We start from the raw sequence: 20821 nt of genomic DNA, 5'->3' as shown, positions 1-20821 counted from the left end.
GCCTCATTCAGTTTTACACACAAATGCAAAGTATTTTTTATACACTGAGTTTTCAAGCAATGCAACTAAAGTACATAGAGAGGGTAAGCTGTACTTTGTTTTGTTCAAATATTCACAATTCAGGTCATCTGCAGTCACACAGCATGCATGGTCCAGCCTCCATCTGTAGCTTTCCCACCCACGGTAATTGCACATATGAGGGCATATACCTCATATGACTGCTTCACTGTGGCGACTAGCTTATTTGGTCATTCCCCGATGCTTCTATATTGAAATACTTATTATTTTATTGCACATTCCTCTTATATTGTTGCATTATATTTCAGTTGGGGCACCATATGGATTTTTTTTAATTATACACATAGGGAGATTATGTTATCTGTAAATTTCATTTCAGGATGGTATAAGGGGACAAAGTGCTAGGGTTGAGAGCCAGGGCTGTAGACTATTTTTCCCTTTCTGGAAAATCTCTCATTCTTTGCTTCCACGACAGTGCCATCTCCTGGTTTTCCTAATCACTTTCTCTTAGTCTATTTCACTACTTCTTCTACTCAACCCTCAAAAGCAGAGGCATTCCCCAGGGTTTTATCCTCACTTCTCTATTCTTACTTTTTCAACTCTTCCACCCATTCATTGACTTTGATAAGTTAGATGACAAACTTCTCTCCAACCCAGGCCCTGAGTTTGCCACCTCTTTTGTTGAATTCCAGACTTTTTAAATCGCCAACTGTATACTACTTGAATTTTCTACCACTGCAATAGCAACAGTATGCACCAAGTCCAAAACAGAACTCATTATCTTCTCTGCAAAATCTGCTCTTCCTGTATTCTGTTTTCTTTGGTTAGTGATAATATACCATTTGTCAAGTCTGGAAATTAAAAAATTGGAAAACTGGAATCATTTTGAACTACCTCATTTCTGGCTCCCCCAAGGCAACTGTTTACCAAATCCAAAGTGTCCCATTATACTGAAGATTTCTAAAATTTAAAGCACATGCTTCTGTACTTTTTCTGAAAAACAACACACAGCATTAAAATACTTACCAACTACCTATCAAATCCAAACTATCCTACATCTTGAATACTTATAAAATCTAAGGTATATGTTTCTGTATTTTTCTGAAAAACAATATGGCAGTGTTAAAGTCTTAATGTTAAGTGTGGCTTAACTCTAATTCTACTTAAGGTATACAGCCTTTGGAAATAATTACAATTTTAGATCAAGTTTTACGTGCAAAGATGTTAAGCACAATGTTATTTATGAGAATTTGGAAGCAACCAATTAAGGCAATTGCTTCATATTGGTATCATGAATCCATACAAAGGTGATTTTGTGCCATTAAAAGTATTCTAATGGAGTGTCTTAATTATAGTAAGAAAATATTTTTCATAGAGTTAAATGAAAAACCAGGATGTAAAATTTTCTTAACTATATAAAATATACAAGGAAAAATGGAAAGAATTGTTAATGGTGGTATCTCTGATGAAAGAGTTATAGATTATTTTTATTTTCCTCTTAATATTGTTTCTGTTTTCTTCCAGATTTTCCATAATGACCATGCTCTTCCTATAAATCATCATTTTAAGTCCTTTTGAAGTCTTCTACCTTTTCATGCCGATAGTACTCGCACCACACTTGAGTCATCCATTGCAAAATCCTCTTAAAGCTCTTTCCTTGCTTCCTGGAGCTATTTTCCTTGGGTCCATCCTCCATGTGCTTCACCACTAATCTCTTCAAAGTATAGACTTGTTCTGCTGGTAGTTTCCCTTCTGCTGGCTCCCCACTGTGCAAAACTCAAGGTAAAAGTGCTTAAATCTGCCAAACGAAGGTCTTACACCCTGACTCCCAAGTCTTTTTTTTTTTTCCCAACCTCATCCCTGCAATTCCTCTTCAAAACACACAGCTTCCCCAGTTGGCTGAAGAAGTAAGGGACTGTAGCATGCTTTGCAAGGATGTTTTCCCCATTGCCAGATATTTTAGTTTCATAGGCCACTTAAGCAAATATCATTAAATGGGCCAGGTTAAATGATAGGAATTTGTTCACTCACAATTTTGAGGCCAGGGAATGTCCAAATCAAAGCATCATCAAGGTGATGCCTTCTTCCCAAAGACTGGCATTCTGAGGCAGGCCGCCACTGATCCATGGCTCCTCTCTCACATGGCATGCCACATAGCAGCTTCTCCTGGTCTCTTCCTTCTCTTCTGGGTTCCATTTCAGCTCCTTGCTCGCTGTGGTTTTCTCTCTCAGCCTGGATTTCATTCTTTTATAAAGGACTCCAGTAATAAGATTAAGACCCATCCTGATTGAGGTCAATCACAGCTTAACTGAAGTGACCTCATGTTTTCTGGGGTATGGCTCCAAACTATCACACCAGGTAACATATTTATCCCTTAAGACTCAGTTCAAATGTCATGATCTGGGTGAAGCCTTTCATGAAAGGGTTGCAGCCACTTACACTGTCCTCCAAATATTGCTGCACATACTTCATTTTCCAATTCATCTCTTGGTACAAAAGAGAAACTGACCTCAGGAATTCTTTTTCCAGGGAAAAGTCATCTTTATATCCCGAGCTCCTGAGACAAAGGCTGGCAAACCACAAGTAAGCAGAAGGTGTTCGATGAATCACCAAATTCATGTATATAATCAAATTATAAAATATCTGTAATAAATCAATAGACGCAGCAAGTAGATTGGAGGTTACCTGGAGCTGGGAGCATGGAAGAATGGGGAATTATTACTTAAGAGGTTTCTGTTTAGGGTCATGAAAACGTCTTGGTAAGGAATGGTGATTATAATATGGCTATAATTGAGTCCACACGTGAAGATGAGAAATTTTGGTACCACAATTAAAAAATAATAATAACAATAATAAGCTATAAGCTCTAGGAAGAAAATAAAGAAGAGCCTGGGATGTGCTGCTGCCCTAAGGCCTAGAAGAAACTGAAGTTAAACAACAGTTTCTGACTAGGCAAAAGGCAAGAAGAATCAGAATGTGTTGAAAGAAGCAGAACTCACAGAAGAAGAAATCACAATTGGATTGCATACCACTTAAAAAATCTTCTGGACCTATCTACTTAAAATACAAAAGTCTCTGAGCTGTGCCTAATATTTTTAATAATTAATTAAACTTTTAACAATGAATTAAAACTGCACACTTGAGTAGTAAAACAAAACACCCCAGAATGTATTGTCTTTCTACACCCAGAGGAAATGAGTCACCAGAGTTAAAATATTCAAGGCCCCACCATATGGGGTTCTCAACTTTAACTGCACAGGACAACTTTTAAAAATCTTGACATCTGGGTCAAAGAATCCCAGGGGTTGGGGCCCAGATACCTGAGGTTTTTTTAAAGCTCCCACTGTAGAGAACCACTGTGGTGTGTGATGACAGCTTTCCCCCGCTGTGGACCTGAAAGGAAACGAGTTGCATTGTTAAACTCATACCTAAAGAGTAAGAGCAAACAATATGCTCTTGGTTAAAAAGAAAGGCACGTAACAGAGATGAGGCCACAAGAACTTTCTTCACTCAGGGGACGTTGATTTTTATTTTGGTTGTCTGATTTTTTTTCCTTATTCTCAAAATACAATTTCAATACAAAATTCAAATCTGCACCAATAAGCCTATTGGAACATTTCAGAACAAAGGAAAAAGCCGGGAGAATACAAAGATTTCCAAAAGGAAAATCTGCTTTTTGGGGGGTTTTCTTTCCACAGTAAAATTTTAATAGCCGTGAATGGCAGATCTTGGTGTGGGAAGAATTTGGTTTAATACTGTTAATCAAATTTTAAAATGGCACAATCTTAGGTCATTTTAATGGGATTCATCTATCAATAACAAGGACATGAGAATAACAATTTTGAAGAATGAAGAGAACAGAACCAGTGATCTGTACACCCCAAGAAGGCGTCCTGATGGGAGTGTGGCAGGAAGGTCACAGTGGATAAGGGCAAGATGATGGGCTGAGTTCCACCTCTCCCTTTCCGAGGGTTGCTTTTCTCCTTTGCATTCTCGGATTTTTATCCTATCTTCCACTTTTCCTGATCAGATATGCACTTACAGGGCAATTTTTCCAAAATGTTCTTTACTGAAAGGTAAAGAAAGGAAGGCAGAAGAAAATGAAAGGGTAAAAAAACGGGAAATTTATAACGCATTTGACTCAATAGTGGATAATTTCTAGCTGCAGGTTAGATGGTATAAGTTAACTCTAGAAATCAGTATCTTGGGCAGGTGACCTCAAAAGTCTGTATTGTTTAACTAACTATTTTCTTCCATTTAGAGACAATAATGTTGCCTCTAACTCTTCTACCCATATAAAACTTCTCCTTAAACACCCCGTGTCTCCTAGAGGGAAGTTTTTCAACAAGTGCTTAACCTGTTGAAAAAATACCCATGTCAAAAAATACAATCTGTGTTTCTACCTAGTCCACATGTATATCATATATATAGAACAAATAAAACTTTAACAAAATGTCCTCATTATGTGAGGTGTTTCACAGATGTATTTTCTTTTCTATTTCATTTTTTAAATGCTGACAGTAATCAACTAAATTGATTTCCTGGGTAACCACCCACAGTATGAAAAGCACGAGTGATCACGTATAGAGGGAGGCTCATTTATAGATCACAGACACAATAATGCCCCTTTCTTGATTTCTCAACTCTACCCACTTCTTGGGAATTCTCAGAAGGTGCTGGTTGCTGCAGTCATTTCTCAGAAAATAAGAATGACACACCAGGGGTGGAAGAATCACAGGGCTGCAACAAGGAGAGGGCACTGTCTCCTACAAGTATACCCAGAAGTTGATCCAAGTCCCAGCTACTTACAAAAAGAAGAAGGAGAGAAATCAGCAACAAGTGCTAATCGGAGGAGTCACCAGGCCAAAGAAGGGAAAGACGGAGACAGAAATGAAGCTGGAGAAGCTGAATGTTAGAATGATCCTCTTTATTGCTCAGTATATCTCTAACCAGGTAGAGGTGGCAAAGATCTGGGTAGGGTAAGTTTTAAGTGACACCCCTAGTCCTCTTGAATGAATGAGAGGCAACATTGATGCTCAGAGACCTAAGCCAATATTTATTTTTCTTTGAGGGGGGGTTGGAGGGTGCATGGTCCAGGAATTGAACCCAGGTCTCCCGCATGGAAGGTGAGCATTCTACCACTGAACCACCCATGCACCTCAATAGTTCTTTTAAAAAGACATATATGGTATGACAATTTTTTCCCTTCCCCCATTTTGGCTGAGTAATTTGGAATCTGTGTCATTTCACATATGTGAATTATGCAGAGACTTGAAGGGGAGAGTGTTGCTTACAGGTGGCAAAGGACAGGGGCCTAATTAGGAACTCATATGAGAACCTTTCCAAAGGGGAATTGAGATTCTTTAGCAAGAGCTGAAATTCGTTCCAAAGACAGGTAGCAAGGGAATCATTTGCTTTTGTTTTTATTTTCCCCATGTACTTCCTTTTATAAAAAAAAATCAGCTCTTTAATTTCTGAGGAGCCCCAGCTGCTCAGAGGCATTTGCAGCTCAGCAGTTGCTCAAAACAGATAATTCTGATTCCCCAAATGGTTAGATATTCCCAGGAAAGATCCTGCTATTTGTCAAAAAGTGATATTTCAATAAAGTTTGAGAATAGAGGACTATTAATCAGATACCTTTACTCGAGATTTTTAAACGTGACCCCAATTAGAAAACACAAGGCTTTTCAAAGGATTCTACATAGAGTCTTCCTCACATTCATCAAACTATTTTAATTTAAATAACTATGGCATTTCTGTCCACATGATTTTATTCATATCCCTGTTACCGCATGTACCCTCCGCTGACTTGGCACTGGTTAAGAACATGTCTTCATTCTTTCAAACAAATTGATTTTGCTCATAGCAGGGCTAGGTTGCCTTATTTCTCTCTGTATTTCTAACACCTACTACGAGACCTGGAATTTACAACAGATTCAATAACAGTTTGAGTATTAACAAGGAAGGGCGTAAGAAGGATGTGAGCTCTGTAGCAGGGTAGAAGGTAGGCTGGAGACAAGGCAGAGGAAGCAAAGGAACTGTGGGCTTCCCCCAGAAATAAAAGAGGTCACATTCAGAGAGGAAGGCGACAACCCAACAGGGCTTCTGGCCACTCACTCTGAGCAGGGAGTTACTTCTAGATCAACACTTCTTCCTCTTTATTCAGAGATCACCTAGGAGTCTTTTCAAAGGACACAATCTGATTCAGGAGGTCTGGGGCAAAGCCTAGAGGTCTGAATTTCTAACAAGTTCTAGTTCAGACACACTAGAGTAGCAAGGCCTCACAGGGACCTGTGTTCTCAACTGTTTGGATTCCATGGGGGTCCTGGGAAGAAGCAGTCAGCAAACTCACACATGGCAATTGAACAGGTCTGAATAAGGAGCTGTTTCCAAAGATGTGAACAGCATTAAGTGAAGCCGAGGAAAAGCAAACGGGGGCCTTAAAGCTAGCAAACTGGGAGGAAGAGCCATCACTCACTAGAAGCCAGAGGGGTACGGGGAGGGAGTGGTTACCAGAAACAGAGAACTTTGAAGCTGGAACAGGAGCTGTAGGACACAGTCACAGAAAAAGATGTGGGCTTGGATATCTTGAGTAGAGCAACACAGTCACTTCCTGGGGAAGGGGAGGGACAAGGACAGACAATACCCCAGATTCTCACTACCTTCCCACTCTCCCTTCTTCTTCTAAGCCTCCCACTGGCCAAACCCAATTCAGAACAAGGGAGCAAAGGAGGCTTGTTGGCAGCCCCAAGAGACCTCCCAGAGCATGAGCAGGTGGAGATGAGTAGAAAATAGATCAGAGGACAAGAGGATCTACCCAGAGGGACTTTTAACCATATTAGCTATTTATTTCCCCCCTGTAGTTAACAGTAAATACCCTAAATCCCATGGTGACTGCAAAGAAAATATCAGAGGATATGCAAACTCATAGAGACAGAAACTCATAGGTGGGAGGGTACTGCGGTATTGGGAATACGATTAATCCCACCAAATGGTATGTTTAGGAGGGTTGGGAGGGGAAGATTTATGTTGTAAACATGCTTCCACAACTTAAAAAACAAACAAACTGAGGAGATAATGACAATTAAATGTAATACATCATACTGACAGAATCTAAGAATGAAGGAGAAAAGGCTCTTAAGTACATTAATGGAGCATAAAAAACAGAATATAGAGCGTAAGCTTTATATCAATGTTAAATTTCTAGAACTTCATAACTGCACATACAGTGATTACATAAGTAAATATCCTTGTTCACAGGAAATGTACATGGAAGTATTAGGTGTTCAAGGAGTATAATGTGTCCAACCTACTCTCCAATGTTCAGAAAACAGACAGAGAGACGATAGATACAGCAAAGGTGGCAAACCTAAAATTGTTGGATTTGGATATATGGTTGGGGTGAGAGTATGTGGAGTTCTCTGTATGGGTTTGTATTATTTTTGCAACTGTACTGTAAGTTTGAAATTATTTCAAAATAAAAACTAATAAATAAGTAAATACCTATAAAACAGAAAGGGTCTGATTACTAACTGGGCTACTTGAAAACAGACCACAACAAATCTCTGTTTATTTTGTGACAGGCAATCAATCTATAGAAACAAAAGATTTCCAGGGGCTTGGTAAGTAGGGACAGCCTTAAGATAAAAGAAAAACAAGCTGACTGCTTGAGGCAAAGGAATAAAGGACATTCTAGAAGTCATTAAAAGAGCAGCTCAGGGAATTAAGAAGACAATGGCATCAGTGTCCCTAGGAGAAAGAAGTCTTTAAGGTAGGAAAGGGTTGGGCAGTCAAGAAGACCTCAAGGGCTCAGTGCCTGTGGTAGTTAGATTCAGTTGTCAACTTGGCCAGGTGAAGGTGCCTAGTTCTGTTGCTGTGGCCATGAGCCAATGGTATGTGAACCTCATCCATTGCTGATTACATGATGAGGATTACATCTGCAGTCAGCAAAGAGGCGTGCCTTCTGCAATGAATGATGCTTGATTTAACTGGCTGGATGGTTAAATGAGAGAGCTCAATGTAGCACAGCCCTTGCAGCTTAGCCCAGGCCTTTGGAGATGAAGAAAGGGATCACCCCGGGGATAGCTATTGGAACCCAGAGGCCTGGAGAGAAGGCCAGCAGAGATCACCCTGTGCCTTCCCAAGTAAGAAAGAACCTCAGTTGAAAGTTAGCTGCCTTTCCTCTGAAGAACAAATGAAATAAATCCCCTTTTATTAAAAGCCAATCCGTCTCTGGTGTGTTGCATTCCAGCAGCTAGCAAACTAGAACAGTGCCTAAAACTTTCCAACTCCTTTTTTAGAATTTAGAGGCAATATCACAGGTGGATTTCTAAGTTTGGGGCAAAAAAGGAAACTGAAGGAAAATCAAAAGTGGTAAGCACCATGAGTTTCTAGAAAATCCAACCAAAATTCTGTTAGAGAAAGATAATTTTACACACACATACACACACGTCAAGGAATTTTTTACTAGAGCTCTAATCAACACTCTTAGGAATACATTTTTTAAAAAGAGCAACATCCTCAAATTTGGATTTCTAACATGTTAAACAGTGTCTTTCACCCTCTATGTCATCACAACACACCTTGGGGTTGTCACATTTTCCTCAGTCTTGGTGACTGCAGTGGCCAAGCACAGCAGTTGTTTTCAAGCATAGAGGGCAGCTAAAAAGGGCTGGAATCTTGAGAAAGTTAGCACCTGATCTGGGATTGAAGGACACTCAGATTTGAGCACTCTTTGCCAGAATAATAGGCTACAATGTTGACTAAGTGTCCCCCTCATCACCACTCTCTTCTCTAAGCCCTATATTCAAAGAGATATGGGGTGGCCTGTTCACCATGTGCCCCAGGGGGAATTACCAAAAGAAATAAAAAGAGCAAACAACAATCCCAAATTCTTGACTCTAGTTCAAGTGAGAGACAAAAATAGTTTTGCAGAGATATGAACTGGCAGAACAAGTTTTTCTACCACCTTACTCCAAACTAAGAAGGGAAAAATTTGGAGAGGAAGAGTGTTATAAGCAGTTGGAGGTTCTGTACTCAGAGTCTCATTCCCAGAATAAAAAGCCATAATGCATTGGGTATTGGCACCATCAAAGACTCCCCCCACCAAGAAGTCTTGGGGAATATGGGTGGTGACTTGCCTCTTCCTTCTCATCCTTCTTTAATTAGTAAGGGAGCAGCCTGGTGGCACCATCCAGGCCACAAGTACAGGAAGAATGCAGTGGAGATGGCAGCATGGTGGGTAGAAGTGATGGAGCCAGGAGTGCCCCGCATTGCCTAAGGGGTGCTGGGTTTAGCTAAGAGACAGAGAGAGAAGGAAACAGAGATTGCCCAATTCTGAGTCTGATGGCTGGAGATGAGGGTCCCGATAACAGAGGCTGCTGTATGCACAGATCCTACCAGAAAACAGGGGAGGACATAGGCTCAGCTCAAAGCAGAAAGCCATCAGAGAGTCATGTCTGTGCCCGCAGAACCACATTTCCATCCCAGGGAACATGATATCATTTAAGGGGCTCAGGGTGGCAGCTGAGGACCCAGAAGAGAAGTTCCAGGAAGGCTGAGTCAAGAACACCAATCCCTAAACTACCACAGGGGGAGGAGGAGGAAGGGATGAAAGGGGAAAATCCTGAATATTCCTCAATTTAACCAGATGTAACTAAGAAATCACTCTGTTGTGTAGAGCTGATAGGCCATGGCTGTGACAAGATAGAACATTCCTACTACCTGTGAGAAACGGCTGGTCAGAAGTAGAATATGAATTTCGTCATCAGAAATTTTTTAAATGTTATATTCGTGACTGTGAAATTCATGTGCATTGTAAAACTGATTGATTTTTAGCAGCTTCCGTTGCTCAAATATTATTTATGAATATTCAGAAAGGATCAAATTCCATCCACAAGCAGCAGCCTGGTCATCTAACCTGTGCATGTGATGAAAAAGTTGATTCTGTTCAGCTGTGGAGTCTTGTCATTAACTTCCACAAGCTCTGACCTAGAGCTGGGAAGGGCTTTGCAGGTCCAGCCCATTCTTAATAAGAGGCAGCCTTGACTGGACGGTCCATGCCTCTGATCATGTGCTGAGACATGAAATCTGGGGTCATGCCCTGAGCTGAATATGGCTGCCCCCTCTTCTTTCCTCTCCTTTCCAGTATCTTGGTCCAGCCTGGTATTTTCCCAGAAGTTTCCCATACTATTCCAATCCCATAAGGATCTGTCGTACTGTTGTAGCAGGATGGTTGAATTTCTACCAGAGGTTTGATGCAAAGTTAAGTGTAAACCAGGGTGATTTTGAAACAATTAAGGATTATCAGAGCCCAAACACGTCTTGATAAGTGGATGTTCATCATTATTTAGTACAGCTTTCCTTATTATGAGGGAGAGGTTTAAAATGCCCTACAAGCCATGTAGATGTTCTCTGTGAAAACTTGGCAGGCAATTGAATATAACCGCTGCCCTAGAACCACAGCATGCATTGCTCATGAAATGCCTGTTTAAGGAATCCTGGTATACCTAAATCCTGGGAGTCACATTCTGAAGCTTTTATTATAGAAACTCAATGAAAACAAAATAGAGATCTTGGAATATAAACACCTCACAAATATCCAGTTTGTGAAAGCCAACTGGGTAGACGGTAAGCCCTTTTGCAATCTTGCTTTACCCAAGAAAACAGGACAACCATATGCAATTACTGAAAATGTCTATTTTGCTAGCACTTTTGCTTTATTACTCATGTTCAAATAGTGCAAATTCCACAACCCTAATCAGCAGTCCGGTAAGGACAACACGGTTTGCCTTGAGCATTCAATATCTATCTTCATACTGAAGAGCTTGGGGAATTTCTCAGATAATGTGTTGCAGGATTGTTCAGTCCAATATCTGGACTGAAACTAAATTTGATATTTACAATGGCCTATGAAAAAGCCCAGGCTCTTATGACTGCAGGATTCTATGTCACAGACATTAAAGGAAAACCTTCTACTATAAATGTGATTTGTAATCTTAATGTTCTTAGTGACCTCGTTGGGAGAACAAAGGAAATGAACCTACCAGAATATCTGCGGATCACTTCAGATGTTCTGAGCCCTGCTAGGCTGCAGAGTTAAGCCAACGCTCTGCTTACTGATGTGAAGTGGTGACTCTGTAAGAGGAAGGGAGGGACACCCTGAACAAGGATAGTCTCCAAAATCCATTAGAATGAACTGCTGTGATAGTCCGATATCCCCGAATATCAGAGAATCGATCATTCCCAGTTCCATACTGTATTAGATTTCAGGAAAGTGGGAGGAAAGCACAATGCAGCATGCACCAAGGTATTTAAAACAGAAACAAGAGAGAAGTTGGCTCCATTCAAGGTGTATTAACACTCAGTAATTATATTTAACACTCACTAGTACCAAACACTGGATAAACTACCAGTTGAATATCCTCAACAATTCTATGGGAACTCATATAAATACACTTATAATTTCCATTTTTACAGAGGAGAAAATAAGGACTTGAGCCAGGATTCAAACTCAGGCAATCTGACCTGAGTACTCATCGCTCCCATGCCCCTGGTAGTTTCTCACAAGCTACTTGCCAGCGTGGTTGCTGCTCATGCAATGGCCATGGCTAGAGTATCCCTACGAATGTTCAACAGGACCGATTATTAGAGAAGCTTCTGCTCACTGCAGAAAATGAACACTAAAGCAGAATCAGGGAGCTTAAACATTTTAGGGCATAGGAAGTTGCCAGCAAAGTTTCCAAAACATTTAACAAGAAACACAGAGTTCAATCATTTCAAGCGGATTTCATTAAAACTAAAATAGCTGGAACATCTAATAAAATCAGCAATATAAAGGGCAAATTCTTTACCAAATGTGGAGTCAAGCCTCTGAGAGTGATACCAGTAAAAATCAGTGGCAAATAGCTTGGCCCCATCAAAGGAGCCATCTTAGAGGGTGTGACCATGTTGACAGAGACCTGGGAAACAGTCCACAGAGGAGCCAGTGATGAGAGCACTGCTAAGGAGAGGCTGCGCCTTCAGTGTTGGTGGTTTCCTGGGTTTGCCCGGAAACCACCTTCTACCATCCTCCTTCTACTTTGCATCTCCCCCAAGCTCTCCCCATGGTCTTATCCATTTCCACTGCTTCACTTACAGGTCAAGGATTTGCAAATCTTCAGGATCTCAAACTGCCTTCTGTAGGTTCTCCTTCAACTGAAATGCATCATGTCCAAAACTCACTCCTTCCCAAACTGCAATCATCCTTTTCCCCAATCTCCTCATTGGCTTCACTACACACCCTGCCATTTTTCACTCTCCCTCTTCCTTCCCTTCCCTCTTGGGCAGGTCCACAAATCTGGTGAGTCAACCTCATACACATCACTCAAATCCACCTTTTTCTATCTTGCCTTACACCACTGTCCAAATTTAACATATATTTAGGCCATTCTACAACCTGCCTGGTCTCCCAATCTCCTGTGCCCTCTCATTTTAATAACTTTATATGCCTTTGCAAGGATTATGTAACTAAACAAAAGCTTTATTACACCACTCAATTGTTTACAACCATTTGATGAGTTTTTCCCAATTGTTCGGCAGCTATTCCAAACTCATTTTGTTTGTATAAAAGTTTCTATATAACCTGCCTTAGCTTACCTTTTCAAACTCATCTCCTGCTACTCTTCTCTATCCCTAACTCCCACATTATAGGCTAAAATTCAACCAAAATGATGTAATCACAGATCCTTAAGTGAGCTGTGAATTTAGAATCCCTGCCTTTCCTCAGGCTATGACTTCTCCCTGGCTTTCTATTCCCCTGGATGAATTCATGCTTCATACAATCAACAGTGCCTTGCAAAGCAGTAAATTCAAAGACTCTCAGACTATGGGATCCCTTCCCTGAGTTCTTTCTTATCCCCTTGTCCTAGCACAATCATCCATCTACACACTTGTTTTCCAAACTCTTTAGATACTCCTTCAGTAATAGCATTTGTCTCACTGGTTAAAATGAGTTATTTGTCTTCCTGGCTAGACCACATGCTCCTGAAGGCAAAGTTTAGTTTAAGTAATTTTTTGTGGTTTTTACATTCATTCTCACCCAACAGAGCCCCCGACAATTCTAAGTGGTCAATCAATATCGATGGAATAAATATCAGCCAGACCTTACAGTAAATATAGCTAAACTATACAGACTCTTAATTACGCAGGCACTAAGGTGTGCAGTTTACATACAGTGTCCCATTTAATCCTTATAGCACTAACTGGTAGGTTAAAATATTAATGGATGAGGACACCAGGGTACAGAGAAATTAAATAACTCACCCAAGGTCTCATCACTTCTAGGGGGAGGCAGAGCTGTCAGGCATTGGAACTCAGGCTGACTAAAGGGCCTGGCTATGCTCACGCTACACTAGGATCACATCTTCTTGAAATAAATAGTCACCCTAAAGGAATGATGCAGACAGTAAGGCCCCAAAGGCAGCCGTTACAGAAAACTGAGTGAAGCTTGCTTGGCTCCCAATAGCTGGTTCCATCTATGACTAATAAAGGGACGCCCATATGGACGTTTTGCTGAGGACTGAACAAGGACCTCTCTGAGGTTCCAACGTTCCTCTATTATCTGCCTCTGCTTTGCTCTGAGACCTAGTCTTTACAAAAACAAACTAACAAACAAAAAAACCTGTGGGGCTGGAAAGAAATGAGCTCTCTGTATTAATTAATCCCTCTTCCAGATTGTCATGAGGATTAAAAAAATAGTATGTGAAAAGACCTAACAAAATATATAATCTCTGACCCAGTCATTTAGCTTTTCAGAATTTACCTTCAGAAAATACTCAAAAACATGGACAAAGGTTTATGTGTGGTTATGATCACTACAGAGTTATTTATAAAAGAGTGGGAAATTAGAAGCAATTTAAATGTCCACCATTGGGAAATAAGCGAAATAAATTGTGGTGCATTCATACAACAGTCTACCATATGGACACGAGCTAAATTTTCATGATTTGGGGTAATATGAGCAAATAATTTCAATATAGTATTAGTTGAAAAATAAGGATACAAAACTACTCTTGTAAGATGATAAGTATCATCTCTGCATGCCTTCTGACTATTGGCACATGTAAAAAAGGACTGGGACAAAATATATCAAAACTGCTAACATTATTTTTGGTTCATTTATGGTAAGATTCATGATATTTTTATGTTGTTAGTTTTATTTGGCTTTTGTTTTTTCTTCAAATTGGATTTTTCCAAAATTTCTATACCAAAATGTACTACTTTTATGGCACACTGATGTCCCAAAACCTGCACCTTGACACAGTCAGTACACTGACGCACTGCCTAAATGTAGGGGACAGAAATGGATCTGTGCAATGATGACACGGAAGGGCAAATGGACAAAAGGGGGCAGCCTCCTCCAACACCATCCGACATTGACTTTCCAGATCTGCCTCTTTACTAGCCAGCATGGCAGCCACTGAAACAGCAGAATAGGAATCAGTGGGGACAGAATATAATGGCAGTTAAGAAAGAGGGCTTAGCATTTAGTCTGATGTGAAGTGAATCACAGATCTACCACTCATCGATGAAATTAACCTATGAGACCTGTCAAACTTAATTTTCCCTTGTCTCAAAAATGAGATAGTAACCTAAGATTGTGATGGGGCTAAATGATAAGCTAGCTGTTACAATCCTCTTACAAGTCCAGCTGTGTCTACTGTTTATATAGAGACAAATTTTCAAAGAATAAATATTTTATACAAATATATTATTGCTACTTAACTAATAATGTCATCAAGTTTATATCTCTCAATCTCTAGAACTTCTTGAAGTGAAACTTTGGAAAGACAACTGAAATAGGTTTTTAGCAACTGAAGCTTTCATAGTACCTAATTTTTTATATCACTGACTTAATGAACTGAGTACAGAACCTCCTTGAAAAAAACCTTATGTTATTATTTCATTAGTCTGTGTTGTATCACCAAATAAGCTTTTGGGTACAGAAATTTCACCTTATAATTCTTAACACCGCTATACTACCTAGCCCAATACAAGATTCTTGGCAGACTTCAATGTTGAAGTCAAAGCTAGCCAACAAGCTAAAGATTGCTACTTCCCAGTGGTAAATATCAAAATTTAATTATATGAGTTTCTTATACTCCTTGATACTTTTTCAAGGGAAGCAGAATTAAGACTGCATGTTCCAAAGGTCAGTATTGCCACATACAACAACTGTCAAAGATATTGAAAAAGATATCAGGCTTCAATTAGAGATAAGCACAAAACTGATTGGGTGGAGACTAAGGTAAATCAGAATACACGGGTAAGGAAGACATTGTCCATATTTCAGAACTTCTCCTACTCTATGAGACCAAAGGAAGAGAGGTTTATTTTGTCCAGAACCTCAATTTTCTGTTGCACATAATCTAACTCAACTTGTCTGGATAGATCACTTAACCAATCAAAACACAGGGATCCCAGAATAATAATGAGGTCCTTTAATCCTGAATAGCTTAAAGTAATGCCCGGAAAAATTCCAGAGTATATTAAGCAGATAATCAAAAAGTATTGCCAAAGTCCCTTGAGGGATGGGAGAAAAAATATGGAACTATTAAACTTTACCACCAGGGAAACCCCTGACACTGTCTCAAACATTAAGGACACCCAAGTAAATAAGTCAAGCCCTTGATTTTAAGACTTGCTCTTGTGACACTTATGTAGTAGAGAAGCTTAACCTACCTATAATTATGCCTAAGAGTTACTTCCAGAGAACCTTTTTTGTTGCTCAGATGTGGCCTCTCTCTCTTTCTCTAAGGCCAGTTCTGTAAGTGAAATCATTATCCTCCCCCATACATGGGATATGATATCCAGAGGTGAAAGTCTCCCTGGCAAAGTGGGAGATGACTCCCATGGATGAGCCTGGCTCTGGCACCATGGGATAGATAATGTCTTCCTGACCAAAAGGAGGAAAAGAATCGTAACAAATAAGGTATCAGTGGCTGAGAGAGCTCAAACAGAGTTGAGAGGCAACTCTGGATGCTACTCTTATGAAAACTTCAGCTAGATATTGCTAGCTATCATGCTTTGACAAAACCATTCCTGCCAACCCTAAAGAAAACCTAGGGCTTAATCTGAGATTCTATAAAGGTTTCATGCACTAGGATTAGTTTCCAGAATAAGTTCCTAGACTAGATAAGTCCTGAAACTCAGAGGGCCAACCTCTCCAGGGCATCAGCTATTCCATCTTCCCATCCCATATTATTGACAGCCCTTTTCAACATGAAAAAGTTAGAATGGGCACAGGTCAAATACTCCTAAAGACTGGGGGAAAGATTAAAGGAAAAGGTGGAGTTATAACAGAAAAGACTGGATTTAACAAAGGAGTATGACTGCTGAATCATTATATTGATATTTATTTTAGTCTCTAGTGTCTTAGAGCAGCTAGAAGGAAAAACCTAAAATTGTAGACTTGGAACTCATACCAAACTCTGAAATCTGTTCTACAATGAATTGTTGTGGTGTGCTTTGAAATGTATTGCTTTTTTTGTATGTTATCTTTCACAATAAACCCCCCCCCCCAAAAAAAAAACAAAAAAAAGACTGCCTGAGAGGGAGGAAAAATTGTTTTGCATTTTCTTTTTTGTCATGCTGCACAAAGCAAAGCACAAATCAACATGAGCCCATAGGCACACCAGCTAAAATTAGGCTTTGAACAGTTAAGTATTCTAATTACAATGTTGATAAACACAGTTCATAACATTTCTCCTGGCTACCTGTAGTACTTGATAACAGCTGATATTCATAGTGCTTGTTAAAACATTACCCAGTATTTGACTTCCCAGCTCACTGCAGGTCAAAAAGTCGGTGAGTCTGCCCTCACGTTGGAGACCATCTCTGACAATGACTCTTTGTTCCTGTACAATATCTTATCTCTGTAAATTTGAAAATGTTTCCTCTGAAAGCCATGCTTGATGATTCAAAAAACTATGAATATGTTATTCTGAGCTTCTTCAGTTAAATTCATAATTGAGTACCTACAGAAAAAGCTAACAGTTTTCAGCAGTTACTATGTGTCAAGTGTCACTCCCAAAATGTAAACATTCGCATTTGTTTAGCCTCACATTGCCCCTGTAAGACAGGCACTACTACCTCCATTTTATAGATAGGAATAACAAAGGCTTGGAAGGAAAACGTAACTTGCCCACGGTTATTCCATTACTAAGGCGTGCAGCTGCATCTGCACACAGACATCTGCACAGACACAGAGCCTCTGCTCTCGACCACAATCCCATAATGGCTCCTGTAACGTAGAACACAGTGAGTGTGAAGCGTTTTAAACAATGCTTTGGAACTGCAGAGAGAAATTACCCCCAATGGAAAGTTCAGGAAAGACCTCAAGAGGAAGAATGGGCAAGATTCTGACTGGCAGAGCACGTGTGGCAATGATGTGCACTCTAGGAAGATCTGGATGGCGAAAGCCACCCAGCCAGGTTCAGAGAACGGGTAGAATGGATAAGGAATCTGGTTTGACTAATGGGGCAATACAAGCATGGTTGTAAAAGCTCTGCAGATGCCACAGGAAGAAAGTCTTAGATTTTAACCACAGGCTATAAAAAGCCTTTAAAGTTTTCTCAACAAGGTAACAAGATTAAAGACATTCTTTGGGAAAATTTTTCATAATATTTTTAAAGCTTAATTTGTTTTTTTAATTACAAGATTATCTTCCTTACTAGTTTAATAGGCAACTTTGGATGATAATCAGAAAATTTTAAAATTCTCATTTGGAAGTAATAATAGATCGAAACTAAAGAACAGATGAGATTTAAGAGGAACAAGAATAAAGTTCAGAAACTTCCTTTATTTGTGTGCAGGATGATTGTGTGCTGATTCACACAGGGTTCATGGGAAAAAGATGAACGGATTTTAGCCAACGGCAAGGTCAGAGCCAGCCTACAGTATTACATGAATGCCAATAAAACAAATTGGATCCCGGGAGGCATCGAAGTACATCATCAAGAAAGGGAAGAGATGGTCCTAAGTCCAGAAGAACTGGAATTCAGTTCTGGGCACCACACTTAAGAAAGAATGTTGACAGTTAAGATCGAATTCAGAGCAGGTAGTCAAAGAGAGACTTTCAGGAAAACATGCTACCTGTGAAAATGTTGAAAGCGCTGGAGAAACATAGAAAGCTCCAGGGCAGCGTGATCACTCTCTTCAAATGTTTCAAGAGCTGCCTTGGCAAAGAACGATCTGTATGCCTCACGGTACAAAATAGGGACACATGGGAGGATAGTGTATCAACGAATCAGCTAACACTGAAAACCAGCTCTACATTAGCTTTAGATGGGCGACAGGAGGGGAGGGAACTGCTGACTTAAAAGAAACTGTCAATATCCAAAGGGGGCCTATGGGCCTGCCAAGGAGACAAGCTAATGTGTGCAAAAAAAAAAGACAAAAAAACTCACCTTGCTGAGTATTTGGAGTGTATAAATAAAATGAAAAATATTGATAGCATGGCCTTCAGAAAGGAGGTCGGGTGAGACGGTGGTCAGACAGTGCTTTAAAGGGAAGAGTGGGACCTGCAACCTGAACCGGCCTTGAAAGATGAGTTACTTTGAAAACCCAAAGTGGTCAAATAACAACCCAAAAGCCAAATTTTCAGTAAACAGGATTGTAAGCAGATCACTGAAAATGCTCAACGAATCCACTTGGGGCTCAAGGAAGTACAAGAATTCTCTGTAAGGCATTTCTTCTCAAACTTTTGAAACTATTAAGGGGTAATGTGATTCCTTTCCTGTCTTTTGTCACAACAGTACAGTCCCCTCCCATACACACATGCACAGACAGACACATATGCAGCCATAAACCCAAGCGACAAGATTTACATGGTATTAGGGGAGAAGAATAGATACTGTCTATTAGAATAGATATTGTCTTCTTCAAGAAGACAGGTCTCAAAAGGAAGTAGAGAACTGTCTAGAATAGAGAACAAAGAGGCCCAGCTAATGAACAGCCTCCCAGAATTGCTCCCTACTTCCTCCCCAATCTCACAGAGCTTTTCCACTACCTTCAAACTAAAAAACACAGGCAGATAACACATTTCATCATTCATTCAGCATTGTGTGGGAACTCTGGTTCACATTCTAGCCCTGACTCTTAGTTGTATAAACATAGGTGAGATCTTTAACCTCCTTGTGCCTCAGTTTCCCTATCTGTAAACTGTGGATAACCGCTTCTGCACAGAGTTTCCGTGAAGATTAATGAAACAGAATCTATAAAGTGCCTGCACATAGAAGGGTCCTGAAGAGATAGTAGCACTCACAGTACACATCTAGAGAGACTTTATAATTATGAATTGGCCTAAAATGAGGGCCCTGCCTTGTGAGGAAGAGTTTCTTGTGAATGGATGTAAGCATGTAGAAACCAAGAGCTCAGCTCTCAGGAAGAATCACTGTTGCACAAGTGACTGCATTTGTTCAGTTGTTTGAAACTTTTTTGGATTATGCAATTCGTTCAAATAAAAATGTATATAGAAGCCCAGGATTTAAAAGAGATACAAGCAGACATGCTCTGGTTGATTCACGGAGGTTCAAAGCCCATATGGTTCTCCTTCTTCTCCCCCTCTACCACCCCTGCTTCCCACACCGCCACTCCCACCCTACAAAGCACCGTGCCTCCGATATTTGTAAAGTTACAGTAGATCTCCACAACATGCAGGAAACACTTGGTCAGCTGCTTCAGTCTCTCCTGCAGATGTTTCCCTACAGTAGACAGGGGTATCGTGTGGTTGCTGCTTCCCTGTATCTCCAGCATTCCTTTAGAAGTTTCTAGAAACACGATTTAAAATCAGCTCTGCATGTTGTGGAACAGAAGGGAAAACAGGATAAAAGTCTCTTTTATCATCTACTTATTCTGGAAGTTTTCAGATAGTTAGATCCATTTCAGAACACAAAGAACTGAAACAGAGTGCCTTTTATCTGTCCTTTGAAGCAAAACAATGGTGTTTGTGTTCCAAATAGAAGTACCAAATTGGTTTCCTGGGAAGTTACTACGTATATTCATGAGACAAAGTAGAAAAGGCTGAGTTAATTAATGACACCTGACAAGTGGAGACTTACCTTCAACAATCTTCACAGCTAACAGACAAGGCCTGTTTGTACTGTTGACAGTTTGTTTGGGATCCAAGTTTTGTGAACTTATCATTTATTCATCACTGAAGTCACCTAATGAATGTCCATCTAATCAGCATTTGCTTACACTGCTCAAACATTCCTCTCAATAGTTTTCTCCCCCCACCCTTAAGTAACCTACAGGCTTCTATATCACTAAGAAACAATTCCTTTCTTCTCAATCTTGCCTTCCTACTGTTTAAATAAGTACTTTGGGACCACTGCTGTTGCAGTCCTGTGAATGCTCTTATCTGCTGGGCAGTCACCAAGCATTGCTGCACCTTCAGAGATGGCTGCTCTTCTCTGTCTCCCAAGAGTATGGTGAATTGCTGCTCCATGCCTGTATTATAAAAATACCACGCAACTTGGCTGAACTGTTTTCACCCTCTACTTTTGGAAAGTTTCCAGGCAGTGTCCGTGTTTATGTCAGCAAGACTGATTCAAAACACCACCTCTGGGGGTTCTCACAGGCATTGAAATACATTCCTGCAGTTAGCTCAGCTGGAGTCAGTAGGAAGACGTCCAGTAAATCTGTTACTTGGCTTTCTCATTCTACTTATTATAGAGGCACTGCTTTCCTTTTAGCTCATCTCATAGTTGCTTTGTTATTTTTTTCCTGAAATTTCTGCCAGACCTTGACTAACAGAGCCTTG

At 40.1% G+C, this 20821-nt stretch overlaps 1 protein-coding gene and 1 long non-coding RNA gene across 9 annotated transcripts in view; one reads left to right on the top strand and one right to left on the bottom strand.

The window, feature by feature from the left end:
* The window catches only part of LOC143662316 (uncharacterized), a 43119-nt gene extending 40441 nt beyond the window's left edge, over positions 1–2678 (top strand). For both annotated transcript variants that reach the window (XR_013165289.1, XR_013165288.1), the window contains 2 exons: positions 1543–1800; positions 2548–2678. This is a non-coding gene — a long non-coding RNA (uncharacterized LOC143662316). The remainder of the gene's footprint in view (positions 1–1542; positions 1801–2547) is intronic.
* The window catches only part of ARHGAP28 (Rho GTPase activating protein 28), a 174015-nt gene that overhangs the window by 106149 nt on the left and 47045 nt on the right, over positions 1–20821 (bottom strand). For 3 of the 7 annotated variants that reach the window (XM_077135940.1, XM_077135938.1, XM_077135939.1), the window contains exons 2-3: positions 11064–11154; positions 3339–3411 (exon numbers count right to left, since the gene is read on the bottom strand). The exons of 3 other annotated variants lie outside the window; for them this stretch is intronic. The gene's annotated coding sequence lies outside the window, so the exon portion shown is untranslated. The remainder of the gene's footprint in view (positions 1–3338; positions 3412–11063; positions 11155–20821) is intronic. One more of the 7 variants, XM_077135941.1, reaches the window with a different exon arrangement.

Source organism: Tamandua tetradactyla, chromosome 18 (assembly GCF_023851605.1).
Source record: "Tamandua tetradactyla isolate mTamTet1 chromosome 18, mTamTet1.pri, whole genome shotgun sequence".
Classification (NCBI taxonomy): Eukaryota; Metazoa; Chordata; class Mammalia; order Pilosa; family Myrmecophagidae; genus Tamandua; species Tamandua tetradactyla.
Note: the sequence above shows the minus strand (reverse complement) of the source record. Positions and strands in the feature narration are given on the sequence as shown.